Source organism: Phyllobates terribilis, unplaced genomic scaffold, assembly GCF_046119375.1.
Source record: "Phyllobates terribilis strain yellow unplaced genomic scaffold, ASM4611937v1 Scaffold_11__3_contigs__length_659146591, whole genome shotgun sequence".
In the NCBI taxonomy this organism is placed as follows: Eukaryota; Metazoa; Chordata; class Amphibia; order Anura; family Dendrobatidae; genus Phyllobates; species Phyllobates terribilis.
This window is the reverse complement of record NW_027362771.1, coordinates 570174416-570189509: the sequence shown is the minus strand read 5'-3', so window position 1 is coordinate 570189509 and position 15094 is coordinate 570174416.

Here is a 15094-nt window from a genome sequence, read left to right as displayed (position 1 = left end):
GCAGGGACTGATTATTGTGGACATTGACCATTGTGAGAGTCACCCTAAAATAACCTTGGGTACTAACGTGATTGAAAATTGTCTTGCAGAGATAATTCTCATTTTACAGCAGGTTGTCATGAACGCCAGCTCCGGCCAGCAGCGTGTCCTACAAAAGGAGTTCCGGGCACTGATGAAACGGCAACAGGTAGAATTGTCGGGTGGTGAGATTGGTAGCGTTAGGATGAGTGACCCGTTCCCTATCGCCATGTCCCCAAAGAGTGAGATGATGATCTGGTGTCGGGCAGCTATTGGTCTGCGGAGTAGAGACTACCAAGCAATGGTAGAACCCGTTTACTCAGACAGTAGGCCCACCATTTTGACGGCACGGGGGGTGGTTGATGTCCGCCATGGGAGGGTACCTGTCCGCATCCTAAACATTGGGGAAAGAGAAGTATACTTGCCCCGGTATGCCACGCTAGCCAAATTGTTCACCATTAACCAGAACTCTGTAAAGGCCGTGGAACCCTTGCCTCCATCTCCCCCAGAGGAAGGTAACGGCTCCAAGAAACAAATGGAGGACTGGTGCCAGAAGCTGCACGTGGGCACTGGCTCCACTCCCCCACACCAGAAACTGGGAGTCTACCGAGTGGTTCAGGAGTACGAAAGGGTCTTTAGCAAACACCCGCTAGACTTTGGGCAAGTAAAGGGGGTAGAACATCAAATTCCCACAGGAGACCATCCACCCATAAAAGAGAGATACCGGCCTGTACCCCCTGCACACTATCAGAATGACAAGGGAATGTTGTGAGAAATGAAGGAGGCTGGGGTAATCAGGGATAGCTGTAGCCCCTGGGCAGCTCCACTAGTTCTTGTGAAAAAGAAAGATGGCACTATGAGGATGTGTGTAGATTACAGAAGGATCAACCGTATCACACACAAAGATGCGGACCCGTTACCTAGGATAGAAGAATCTTTAGCTGCATTAAAATCTGCTAACTTCTTCTCCACTTTGGATCTTACTAGCGGATACTGGCAGGTTCCTGTAGCAGAGGCAGACAAGGAGAAGACCGCGTTTGCCACCCCGATGGGTCTCAGTGAATTCAACTGTATGCTGTTCGGACTCTGCAACGCACCAGGGACCTTCCAGAGACTGATGGAGTGCTGTCTGGGGCACAGAAATTTCGAGACGGTCCTGCTATACCGGGACGATGTCATCGTGTATTCCAAGACCTATGAGGACCACCTAAAGCACCTGGCAGAAGTGTTCGATGCCCTGGCAGGCTTCAGCCTAAAGGTGAAACCCTCCAAGTGTCATCTACTGAAACCAAGGGTGCAGTACCTGGGACACGTGGTGAGTGCGGATGGAGTAGCTCCTGACCCTGATAAGATCACAGTGATTAAGGACTGGCCAAGACCCTCCAACATAAAGGAAGTGAGGCAGTTCCTCGGGTTGGTAGGCTACTACCGAAGATTCATTCCTGGCTTCACCAAAATGGCCGCTCCTATGCAGGACCTCCTAACAGGCCAGTCCACAAAGGCCAAAAACCAGAGGCCACCCTTCAGGTGGGACAAGCTGGAAGAGGAGTCCTTCCGTCAGCTGAAGATGGCCCTCACGGGGGATGAAATCCTGGCGTACCCAGCCCTTTATTCTCTACACGGACACGAGCAACATCGGACTAGGAGCGGTGCTGTCCCAGATCCAGCAGGGGAGAGAACGGGTAATCGCTTATGCCAGCTGAAATCTATGGCCCACAGAGAGAAGCCCTGAGAATTATAGCTCCTTCAAGCTAGAGTTCCTGGCAGTGGTGTGGGCAGTGACGGAACGATTCAAGCATTACCTTGCCTCTTCCAGGTTCACCATGTACACGGACAACAACCCGTTGACACATCTGGACACCGCAAAACTTGGTGCCCTGGAGCAGAGATGGATGGCCCGCCTGTCCAACTATGACTTCACCATCAAATACCGGGCAGGACGCTAAATGCCAACGCAGACGCCCTGTCCAGGATGCCGAACTTACCGGACGGAGGGGAAGATCCAGAGGAACTGGAAGAGATTGAACTCCCACGTTTCACCGTCATGGGATTACCCAGTATTCCCACCAGGTAAGGGACAGGCACTCCGCCATGTTCAATCCCTTACCCCACTACAGCTAGGTAGAGACGCAAGACAGTGACCCAGCAGTCCGCCTGGTAAAAGAGATGCTGACGCAGGCTGATGCCCACCTTGAACCATACGCCCCGTTGGAGATCAAACAGCTGTGGAAGGAGAAGAGTAAACTGTTTCTCTACAAGGGGAAGCTGTGCCGGAGAACTGTCAACTCCCGGACACATGAGTAGACTTAGCAGGTAGTGGTCCCGAGACGGGACGGGGCTATGGTCCTGGAGGCATACCACGACGAAGCAGGGCACTTCGGATGGAAGAAGCTGGAGTTCCTGTTGCGTGACTGTTTCTTCTGGGTAAACATGAGAGGGGCCATTGAGAGATGGTGCAGAGACTGCGGCCCGTGCAACCTGAGGAGGAAGGACCGTGCCAGCCAGAAGACCCCCCTGCAGCCCATCATCACGAAGCAACCACTAGAACTGGTAGTCCTGGACTATGTGAAGCTGGCTCCGAGTAGGTCCGGGTACGTCTACGCCCTCACCATCGTAGACCACTACTCCTGGTTCCTGGTGGTGGTCCCTGTCAAGGAATTAACGGCTCAAACAGCAGCTAGAGCCTTCCAGCAGCACTTCTGCCGTCCACACGGGTATCCGGAGCAAGTGTTAACTGACCAAGGTCCAGCCTTCGAAGTGGAGGTCTTCCAGGAGTTCTGAAACTTGTATGGCTGCAGGAAGTTAAGGACAACGCCTTACCACCCCCAAACCAACGGAATGTGTGAGAAAATGAACCAGGTAGTGATAGACCTGCTCAAGACGTTGCCTCTGGTGGAACGCAGTCTGTGGCCTGAGAAACTGCCTGATCTGGTGGACTTGTATAACCATATCCCAGTAAATTCCACCAACTGCACCCCGGCTTACCAAATGAGAGCAAGGCCTGGTAAGCTGCCAATTGACCTGGAGATGGGAGTCCTGACACCCGAGGACACCTCGCCAGAAGCAGACTGGGACACGGAACGGCAGCAGCAGTACCGGAAAGTACAGGAGACCGTGGAGCGAAGTCTGTCTCAAGCAAGAGGAAGGCAAGAGAGGACTTATAACAACATGCTCCCGCTGTTCCCCTGGCACCTGGAGAGCAGGTCTTGAAGAGGAAGAGACAGCTCCACAAGTTGGATGATCAGAGGGAGAAGGACCCGTACACCGTACTGCCCTCAAGCCATGAGAACCCAAAAGTATGGGTCATCAGTAAGGATGGAGGAGAGACCACAGCCACTGTCTCCAGAGACCACCTGAAGAAGTGTCCCGAGCAGCTACAAGGTGCTGAAGAAGACCAGGATATCCTTCAACCCGCAGAGGAAAAGGAAGAAATGATCAGTACCGTACTCGGAGACTTTCCCCGGTCCTGGTCTCAAATCAACAATGCAGTCGTGGTACCCGTCCTCACCTTTCTCCAGCCAGCCCCTCAAGGGCCTACAGAAGAACAGGGAGTGTTGGAAGAGCAGCCGGCCCAGGAGGCAGAAGGATCCATACAAGCAGCTCAGGAGAATCAACCCTCTGCTAGTAGTGAGCCTGTCGTGCCCCTAGTAAGCCAAAGAGTACGCAGGAAGCTGCCAAGCCTACCCGCAACACCTACTACACTCTGTAGTGCAGAGCCAGATATTGGGTTACGTAGGTCCACTAGAGGACAGATGCCCGCTCGCTGGAGAATCTAGAATGTAATATGGATTAACCTGTAAATTGCAAATGCTGAAAATGGTTTATGTTTTTGTTGCCTGTTTAGTAATTATGTTCCTCTAGTTACCCTGCAGGTTTATTTGGACTGTCAGGTTATGGACGCTAAATAACCGGAACTACATTGTAAATAGTTGCACTTGGTGCCTCTTGCAAGGAAGACCACAGAAGAAAAACCTGTCTGGCGTGGCCCCGTGTGGTCCAAAGTAGTTCGCTTCGCCTTGCAGCCACGCCCAGGGCCAACGTTTGGGGTTTGCTTTGGACAGGTCCCTGCACCGTTCAAGAATTCACCTCGTTGGGTGACATGGACACCCGGTCAAGGACGCGCCGTGACCTCTAAAGACTAAACTTCTTGTACATATGTTGTTGTATTATTGTTTATACCCTGTTATGTTATGTGGCAAAAATGTGTTTAGTCCCGGAGCACTAAATTTCACTAGGGGGTATGTGGCACCCCAGGGGTCTGGTTGCCACAGTGATAGAAATATCATGTCTGAGAGCAAGTGGGAGTTTCCTGCTCAGGAGCACTTAACATGCAACACCTCTTGTCCCAGACCAGATAGGGGAGGAACCTGCCCTATATAAACTGGGTCTGGGGCGGGGTTAGTCAGACTAGAGAGAGGGAGAGTGAAGTTCCAGACACAGGGAAAGGAACAGCTAGGAGCTCTGTAGGAGCAGCAGCTGAGTGCCAGGGACTGGAAGCAGATATTGCTTGTCCTGGCTGAAGACACTACGACCAGACAACGGAGTCCGAGGCTGTGAGGACTTATATATCCAGCAGCAGAAACCAGCCGGCAGGGGATTTCAGGTCCTCTGGCCATAGAAGCCCGGAGGCTCAGTCACACACAAGGGACCGGTACCGCCATAGAGGAGAGGAAGCTACCAGAGGGTCCAAGCCACCAGCCATACGGTTGAGCACCACACGGTATACTCAGGGACGTGGGCTACTTCCACTCGCTTACAGCAAGGTAGCCATGAAGAGTGCAGACAGACGGGGAGGACTACAACTCCACCTGGCCAGGGGAACACCTGTTTGTTCACAGACTGACCAGGCCTCTTATGCTAGCCAGTACTCCCGGGAGGGTCTGCCTTATCATCATCAGTAAAGACCCTGAACTGCACTGCAAAGATTCTGAGTCATTCCTGCTTCACCCGTGCAGCATCACTCACATCATCCACACTCACTGCCCTGAGGCTATACTCCTCCCGTGGGGAGTTGTCCCATCCTCTGCTGCACACACACCAGCCTCAGTGGTCGCCTCGCAGCGGCGGTACACCCTGACCACAATCCACGGGTGGCGTAGTCGGACAGTTAAAATACAACAAACAGACTGCCACAGCATTTGGTCTGACCACCCTGAGCAACGGGATCAGGTTGCCACTACTACCCCCAACATTGCACTGAAGCCCGGTTCCGGGTGCCCCACGGCCCAGGGGGCGAGTCACTACATCATGGGAAAAAAGAAACTTATGTGTTGAGAAAAAAGCAAAAATATATTTGGTCCTTATGAGATAATATATAGAGTAAGAATGATTTTTGTTGTATATTTTAGCCAACGTGACATACACTATATGGAGAAAAGTGTCGGAACACTCTTTTAATTCCGTTTTTTGTTCAGTCCCATTGCCCCAGATGTATAACATATGGTTCCTCAATGCCTGATGTATAACATTTGGCATTTCACCCCCCCCGGTGTATAACATCCAGCTCCATTGCCACCAGTGTATAATGTAGCGCCCTGAGGGTTCGGCCGCTACAGGGGTATTGCACCTCAGCCCAGAGGTGTGATATTCCACTCCCAGGTAAGGTTGGAGTATGGACCAGGGCTCAGTTAGCTGCATACAGCACACACACCCCATTTCCGAGGGACAGCTCAACGGTGCTCCCACTAGACAGAAGTGCAGGCACGACCGACTATGTCCCTGTCTGGAGTGGGGAGGGGGTTGGAACAACCAGTGCTGTAGGGGCAGATAGGGGTTGGTTCCTGAGCGCAGGTAGGAGCCCATTGGTTGCTGGTCATCTGTGCTCATGGTCAGAGGGAGGTATAAAAGGTGGGCACCATCTTAGATCTAGGTCAGTTCAGTCTGAGAGAAGTTTGTTCTGTCTAGAGAGGAAGGAGAAGACAGGGAGTAGAGGCTCTGTAGGAGCTCTACTCCAGAAGGGCCTAGTGAGAGGCCGAGGAGGAGGTGAAGGAGAGCTGAGATTGTGGCTCATCCCAGCTCCAACAGAAAGGAACAGGAAGGAACAGAAAAGGAGAAGAAAAGACAGAGAAACAGAAGGGCTCAGGAACAAGAAAGTGGAAGGGACCCTAAGAACCCACGAGAATCCAGGGTGAAGGGTCAGGCAGATTAAGGGTACCGGATCCCAAGTTGGTGGAGGAGAATCTACCCTCAGCCAAAGACCGGTCGTCGTGATCATTTATTGGTGCAACACCTCATCAAACCTGCTAGGAAGGCACCATATAGGACAGCGGAGGACGGGGCCCACGTTTAACCGCACAAGTCCGCGGCAGCTGGACAAAAGTGGGTCACTGGTGAGGCAGGCCAGAGAAAGGACAAAAGGGGGTCCTGAGCCATACTTCTGAACTGCCTGGGAGTTGACCGAGCCCCACACCTGGTGGACGCAGCACGGCTCGGGCGGTCACTGCCTGTACAGAAGTGACCTGGAGTACCTGAACTGTGAGTAAAAGACATTGGACTGCAGTACATTGTCTGTGTGCTCTTTCGCTCCTCCAGCACTACCGGTACTGGGACTCTCATCACCTTCACTCCCACCATCCACTACACTGCCCTGGGGCCGCACTCTTCCCGTGGGGAGTCACACCATCCCAGCTGCACACATCATCAGCCCCAGCGGACTACCTTGCAGCGGCGGTTCCTAATAACCGCAATCCACGGGTGGCGTAGTCGGACATTATCTAAAGCAAGTAGCAGACAGCCATTGGTCTGACCACCCTGAGCCGCGGGACCGGGCCGCCACTACTACCCCCAACATCTCCCTATTGCCCGGGTCCGCGTGCCCCACGGCCCAGGGGGCGAATCAGCTTTGGCGTAGTCGGCAGGATTTCGTGCCCGCCAACAACGGGTACTGCGCGCCTGAAAAGAGACTGTTTCGTTGTACTAAAGATGGCGCCCGCCCTAGAAGAACGAGCGCCATAATGTGCGCGCCAAAAGACCACAGGAGGCCGCCTCCCATCATGGGCCGGGTCTCAGAATGGCGCCAAAGAGGAAGCCCGCCCCCAACAACCATGAGCACGGCTGTGGAAATGTCCGTCAACGTGGGGGGGCTGCCCCTGAGAGTGATTGTCAGCAGAATGCCCCAGGACCACCCCCCATGGGGGCGGAAAGAGAAGAAAACTGCGGGGCAGGGGGTGGTCTGGATCAGTCCAGACAGACCACACCCGGGGATGGACGCCCTCAGCAGCACCAGCCTCCTGGCCCGAAGCCTGCTGCAGGCTGAACCGCTCTGCAGCCTAGCAGAAGTCCTAGCGCAGCTCCCCAGGGAACCGGAGCGTGCGCAAGCTGCACTGGAGGACCTGGAGCGGAGTATGGTCCGGGCGCAGCGGGGTGCACTCACTGAGTGGAGAGAGGAACTGGCCCGGCAGGCCGAGACCCACCAGCGACAGGCCTCAACCGCACCCCGGAGTTTGCCTGCCTCTGAGGACGGCGCAGGAGGAGAGAGGACCGGAGGCGACGCCGCGGAGGGAGCCACGAGGACTGAGGCAAGTGAAGGGGACGTCACCACCCCAAGCCCAGCAACCGCAAGCCTGCCCCAGCCTCCCGTCGCAGCACCCGAAGCCCCACTCACCGCACCTGTTGCCGCACCGCCACTGCTCCCAGCTAGGCCTCAAGCGGCGAGCGCCGCGGCCACGCCCCGCCCGGCACCACGCCCCTTGACCCCGGGCGCCGTAAAGCAAGAAGCATCATCGGCCCGGTCGCAAGGCCTGGATGACCCGGGCGTCATCGCTAAGCCTGCGCCCCTGTCCCGGATGGGACTGCCACCTAGCGCAGCCAAAAGACCCCCGGCCTGGTCGCAAGGCCGAGTGCCCCCGGGCGCTTCTCCCAGATCAGGTCCCCCCACTATACCATCGCTGGGCGTGGACCTATTGGCACATCATACCGGTCCGGATGGACTGCCGCTGGGGTGGCCGGCGGAAGTGACCGGCAGTCAGCCATGGAAGGCCCAGCCCCCACGCGAGCCTCTGATACCGGCTCCAGAACCCGTAGAGGTCACCCTACCCCCACTGGAGGACGTCCAATTTGCATGGGACCCCACCAGCGAGAACTTGATGGGGTTCTCTCAAGAGACCCGGGCAGACGCGGTCCGTCGTCTGGAGGCCTGTCATCAGCAACTGGCGACCTTTGAGCGGGAGCGACGAGAGAGGCGGGTCAGAGAGGAACGGCTCCAGGCCCAGAGTGCTGAACAAAAACGTAAGGCCCGCCAAGACCCCCAAGCAGCCCGTGGTCCCCGAATCACCGGGACCATAGTCAAATTCCACATGGAAAACGGCTGGGGGTTCATCAGGGGCCCAGAAACCGCAGGCGACGTCTTTGTGACCCGCAGGGATGTTGAGAGTCATCTACCTGAGGGACATCGTGGCCATGACTTGTACCCTGGTGATGTGGTCGCCTTTACCCGCCACGTAGGTGCAAAAGGACCGTACGCCCTACATGTTCATCGGCTCACTGAGGAGGAACTATAACACCGCGGCTATGAGGAGAGCCAAGAGGACCCGGACGGGTCTGAAGAACCATATGAGGAGGAAGAAGGAGCATATGGAGGACACCGCTACTAGTAAGTAGCCACGTACCTGTGTACATAGTTACCCGTCAGGGTACAGAGAACTGATTACTGTTAAGAGACTGTTACCTGTGTGCCCCTCATCCCCTACCAGGCTGAGGACTGTGAGCAGCCATTCCCTTCCCAAAACTGGCCGAGGACTGATAGCGGTCAATCCCTTGTATATAGCTGCGCTTCCTAAAGCGTCCCCTACTGGTTTTATAAAAAGACTACCACGTCTACCTCGGGACAGCAAGTCCCTCATGTTTACAAGTTTGCCAAAGTTCCTGCACTTACAAGAAGAGTGCACACCTGGTCGCAAGTTGCACCGCCGCCAGGATCCAAGAATGTGTTGTAAAAATGTTTTCCTGCAAATGTTTTATATGAAAAGTTTTTATATGCTGCTAGATAGTAATGTGAATGTTTTCTAATAGTGTTTATATGTCAAAAGAGTTCCAGAAGTATTAGTAAGCGTTTTATAATAGTGTGACAAGAAAAGAAAAGCGTTTCCCATAAAGGGAATTGAACCATGTTGCCTGTTTTCTGATGTGAAAAGTTTTAAAAAGTTTTGCATGTCCTGTAATTAAATGTTTTTGCTCTTTTCCAGCCCGAGGACGTGCTGTGCTTTACCAGGGGGGAATGTAGCGCCCCGAGGGTTCGGCCGCTACAGGGGTATTGCACCTCAGCCCAGAGGTGTGATATTCCACTCCCAGGTAAGGAAGGAGTATGGACCAGGGCTCAGTTAGCTGCATACAGCACACACACCCCATTTCCGTGGGACAGCTCAACGGTGCTCCCACTAGACAGAAGTGCAGGCACGACCGACTATGTCCCTGTCTGGAGTGGGGAGGGGGGTGGAACACCCAGTGCTGTAGGGGCAGATAGGGGTTGGTTCCTGAGCGTAGGTAGGAGCCCATTGGTTGCTGGTCACCTGGGCCCATGGTCAGAGGGAGGTATAAAAGGTGGGCACCATCTTAGATCTAGGTCAGTTCAGTCTGAGAGAAGTTTGTTCTGTCTAGAGAGGAGAAGACAGGGAGTAGAGGCTCTGTAGGAGCTCTACTCCAGAAGGGCCTAGTGAGAGGCCGAGGAGGAGGTGAAGGGGAGCTGAGATTGTGGCTCATCCCAGCTCCAACAGAAAGGAACAGGAAGGAACAGAAAAGGAGAAGAAGAGACAGAGAAACAGAAGGGCTCAGGAACAAGAAGGTGGAAGGGACCCTAAGAACCCACGAGAATCCAGGGTGAAGGGTCAGGCAGATTAAGGGTACCGGATCCCAAGTTGGTGGAGGAGAAACTACCCTCAGCCAAAGACCGGTCGTCGTGATTATTTATTGGTGCAACACCTCATCAAACCTGCTAGGAAGGCACCATATAGGACAGCGGAGGACGGGGCCCACGTTTAACCGCACAAGTCCGCGGCAGCTGGACAAAAGTGGGTCACTGGTGAGGCAGGCCAGAGAAAGGACAAAAGGGGGTCCTGAGCCATACTTCTGAACTGCCTGGGAGTTGACCGAGCCCCACACCTGGTGGACGCAGCACGGCTCGGGCGGTCACTGCCTGTACAGAAGTGACCTGGAGTACCTGAACTGTGAGTAAAAGACATTGGACTGCAGTACGTTGTCTGTGTGCTCTTTCGCTCCTCCAGCACTACCGGTACTGGGACTCTCATCACCTTCACTCCCACCATCCACTACACTGCCCAGGGGCCGCACTCTTCCCGTGGGGAGTCACACCATCCCAGCTGCACACATCATCAGCCCCAGGGGACTGCCTTGCAGCGGCGGTTCCTAATAACCGCAATCCACGGGTGGCGTAGTCGGACATTATCTAAAGCAAGTAGCAGACAGCCATTGGTCTGACCACCCTGAGCCGTGGGACCGGGCCGCCACTACTACCCCCAACGTCTCCCTATTGCCCGGGTCCGCGTGCCCCACGGCCCAGGGGGCGAGTCAGTAACATCTGGCCCCTTGCCTCCCAGTACACAACATCCAGTCCATCGTCCCTGGTATACAACATCCGGCCCCTTGCCATGCGGTCTGCTTTTGCTAAGATGTAACAGAACGACTGGCGGAGTAGTGTTGACTGATACCAGCGCGGTCCTGTAATAGGAGCCACCCGAGTAACAAGTCCATTCATGACATTTCTTCCTCCTTAATCTTTTCCCATCTCCTGTGAGTGATATTACTGAGAAGTAGAAGGAACCGCAACAACTCAGCCACGAAGTAGAGACCACAAAAAATTACAGAGCGTGGGATCACTGAGTGCTGAGGAGCAGAAGGCAAAAAGTCACCAACGCTCTGCTGACTCCATACCTGCAGAGTCAAAATGCTCCTCTGGTATAACATCAGCACAAACTCTGCGCACCTGTCAGGAGCTTCATAACCGAGCAGCTGCATGCAGTCTTACATCACTAATCACAATGCCACTGGATTCTGGAGCAGTGGAAATGTATTTGAGGACCTCACACCATTCCATCTGGCTTCAGATGGACGAGTCTGGATTTGGTGAATAGTAGAACAATGTTACCCACCAGACTGCATTGTGTCAGGTTGATAGAGGTGGGATAATGCTATGGGGATGTTTTGCAGGGTTCGTCCTCGGACCCTTAGTCCCCAGTGAAGGGAAACCTTAATGCTTCCACACAGCAAGATATTTTGTACACCTGTAGCTTCCAACTTTGTGGTAACAGTTTGGACAATGCCATTTTCTGCTCTCCTTTTTTGTGCCCAGTGCACCAAGCAAAGTCCATAAAGAAATTGTCGGGAGACTTTAATGTGAAAGAACATGACCAGCCGCACAGAGCTCTGTTCTCAACTCCTTCGAACACCTTTGTGATGAACTAGAACTGAGATTGAGAGCCCAACCTCTTCTCCTACATCAATGTCTGACCTCACACATGCTCTTCTGGATGATAGCGCAAACATTTTCCTGGAAGAGTGAAAAGGGTTATATCTGCCGAGACCAACTCTATTTTAATGCTTATGGATTTAGAAAGGGATGTCATAAAAGCTCCTGTAGTTGTAATATGGACTTATCCTAATAGTTTGGTCAATATGGTGTATATCTAACATAGTAACATAGTTTGTAAAGCCGAATAAAGACTTGCGTCCATCAAGTTCGACCTGTTAGTTCTGTAATTGCTAAAGTTGATCCAGAGGAGGGCAAAAACCCCAAATGATTTAGCCAATCTTCACCTGAGGAAAAATTCCCTCCCGACTCTGAAACCAGCAGTCAGAATAAATCCCTGTATCAACCTACTATTTTATTTTATTTTTAAGTATATGCTGAAATCTGCCTGGTATCTAGAAATGCATCCAGTCCCCGCTTGAACTGGTGTAGTGAATCCGACATTACCGTCTCCTCACTCAGTGAATTCCATATTCTCACTGCTCTTACCGTAAAGAACCCCTTCCTATGCTGGTGCTGAAACCTTTTCTCTTCCAGTCTTAGTGAGTGCCCTCTTGTTACCGTAATATCCCTCCTTTTGAACAAATCCCGGGCAAGATCTCTATACTGTCCCCTAACATATTTGTACACATTTATTATGTCCCCCCTCAACCTTCTCTTTTCCAGGCTGAATAGTCCTAGTTTTGTCAACCTCTCTGGGTATTGCAGTCCCTCCATTCCCTTTATTAATTTTGTTGCTCTCCTTTGTACCTTTTCAAGCTCATTTGTATCCTTTCTATATATTGGGGCCCATAACTGAGCACAGTATTCCAAGTGTGGTCTGACCAGAGCTTTGTACAGTGGAAGAACAATGTTCTCATCCTTTGCAGCTATACCTCTTCTGATACATCCCATTACCCTGTTTGCCCTTACAGCAGCGGCCTGACTTTGGGCACTCCAATTTAGTTTGCTATCAATCAAGATGCCCAAGTCCTTCTCCATCTCTGAATTCCCCAATGATTTCCCATTCAGTGAGTACTGGTGACTTCCATTTTTCCTTCCCATATGTATGATCTTACATTTCTCCTCGTTAAACCTCATTTGCCATTTAATGCTCCACCTACCCAGCTTATCCAAGTCCCTCTGTAGGTCTGCACTGTCCTCTTTTGTATTAATTGTTTTACATAACTTTGTGTCATCTGCAAATATTGACATTTTACTATTTATCCCGTTGACTATGTCGTTAATAAAGATATTAAATAACATTGGACCTAGTACAGACCCCTGTGGTACCCCTCTAGTGACGCTTACCCAATCTGAGTATATTCCATTTATAACCACCCTCTTCCTTCTATCCTTTAGCCAGTTAGATACCCACTTACAGACATTTTCCCCCAGCCCCATCATTCTCATTTTGTATACCAACCTATTATGTGGCACGCTATCGAACGCTTTTGAGAAGTCGAGATACACGACATCCACTGGTTCCCCCTGATCTACTCGAGGGCTAACCTCCTCGTAGAAGTCAATCAGGTTTGTTTGGCAGGAGCGATTCCTCATGAATCCATGTTGGTTCGGGATTAAAAGATTATTAGCATCAAGATGCTCCGTAATTGCCTCTTTAATGAAGCTTTCAAAAATTTTGCCCACAATGGACAGTCAGACTCACCGGCCGATAGTTTCCGGTGTCACTTTTCGCTCCCTTTTTGAATATTGGCACTACATTCGCCTGTCGCCAATCAAGTGGCACAGACCCAGTCTCAACAGAGTCCTTAAATATAAGATATAACGGTCTGTCTATCACATTACTTAGTTCCCTTAGTACCCGTGGGTGTATGCCATCAGGTCCTGGTGATTTGTTTATTTTAATGTTACTGAGACGTTTCTGTACCCCAGCTTGGGTTAGATTTGTCATACTTAGTGGAGGATTAAGTTTGTCACTTCTCATTTCTCCTGTTAGTTCGATTTCCTTTGTGAAAGTTGTCGAAAAAAAACTATTTAATAGATTAGCTTTATCCTCATCTTTCTCTATGATTTTGCCTTCCTCACTTTTTATCGGTCCAATATTATCCGATTTAATCCTTTTACAATTTATATACGTAAAGAACAGTTTGGGATTTGATCTACTTTCCCTAGCAATACGTTTCTCTTTTTCCTCCTTCGCTATCTTTATTTGTTTTTTACAGGTTCTCGTTTTTTCCTTGTAACACATTAGTGCCTCCTTACTGTTTTCCTGTTTTAATCTCTTGAATGCCTCTTTTTTGCTATTTAACGCCCCTTTTACGTTCTTGTTCAACCATATTGGTTTCCTCTTATTTCTGGCCCTTTTATTCCCATACGGTATATACCTCTCGCACTGAGTATTCAGAATTCTTTTGAAGGCTTCCCATTTACTATTCGTATTCCTTTGATTAAGAACTTTGTCCCAGTCAATAAGTTGAAGGTTTTCTTTCAGCTGATCAAACTTCGCCCTCCTAAAGTTTAATGTTTTTGTTGTTCCCTTATTGATAACCCTACTGAAGGGCATTTTGAAGTCGATAATATTATGGTCGCTATTACCTAGGTGCCCCCCTATCTGTACCTCAGTTATTCTATCAGGCCTATTAGTCAATATTAAGTCCAACACGGCCTTCCCTCTCGTTGGTTCCTGCACTAGTTGGGAGAGATAATTATCCTTAATATTTGTCAAGAACCTTTTTCCTTTCTGAGATCTACAGGTTTCTGTTTCCCAGTCAATATCTGGGTAGTTGAAATCCCCCATTACAATCACTTCATTATGTTTTGCTACTTTGTCTATTTGTCCTAATAGCAGATTCTCATTCTCCTCTGTTATATTTGGTGGCTTATAGCAGACCCCCAATAATATTTTATTATTATTTTTAGTTCCCTCTATCTCTACCCACATGGACTCGACCCCCTCTTCTCCCTCTCCTATATCTTCCCTTAGTCTGGGTTTTAGACATGACTTTACATATAAGCAGACTCCTCCGCCTTTCCCCTGTTTCCGGTCCCTTCTAAATAAACTATAATCTAATAAATTTAAAGCCCAGTCGTAGCTATCATCTAGCCAAGTCTCTGTTATACCTACGATGTCATACCTCTCCTCCGATATAAGCGCCTGCAGCTCATCCGCCTTATTGGTCAGGCTTCTTGCGTTGGTCAGCATGCAAGATAAAACTTTGGGGTTATTTAGCATCCTATTCTTCTCTAACGATCTAACTGTACTATCCCCACCCCCCTCTCCATCCTCATTATATTCACTTCTCCCCTTCCCCCTTGCTTGCCTCACATCCCACCTATTTCCTTGGTTTCCCCCCCCATCTCTAGTTTAAAAACTCCTCCAACCTATTAGCCATCTTCTTGCCCAGCACCGCTGCACCCTCCCCATTGAGGTGCAGCCCGTCCCTACGGTAGAGCCTGTAGCCGACCGCGAAGTCGGCCCAGTTCTCCATGAACCCAAACCCTTCTGCCTTGCACCAACTCTTTAGCCACTTATTCACCTCCCTAACTTCCCGTTGGCGCTCCTGTGTGGCTCGCGGGATTGGTAGTATTTCTGAGAAAACTACCTTGGAGGTCCTTGCCCTAAGCTTCCTACCTAGGTCCCTGAAATCATTTTTA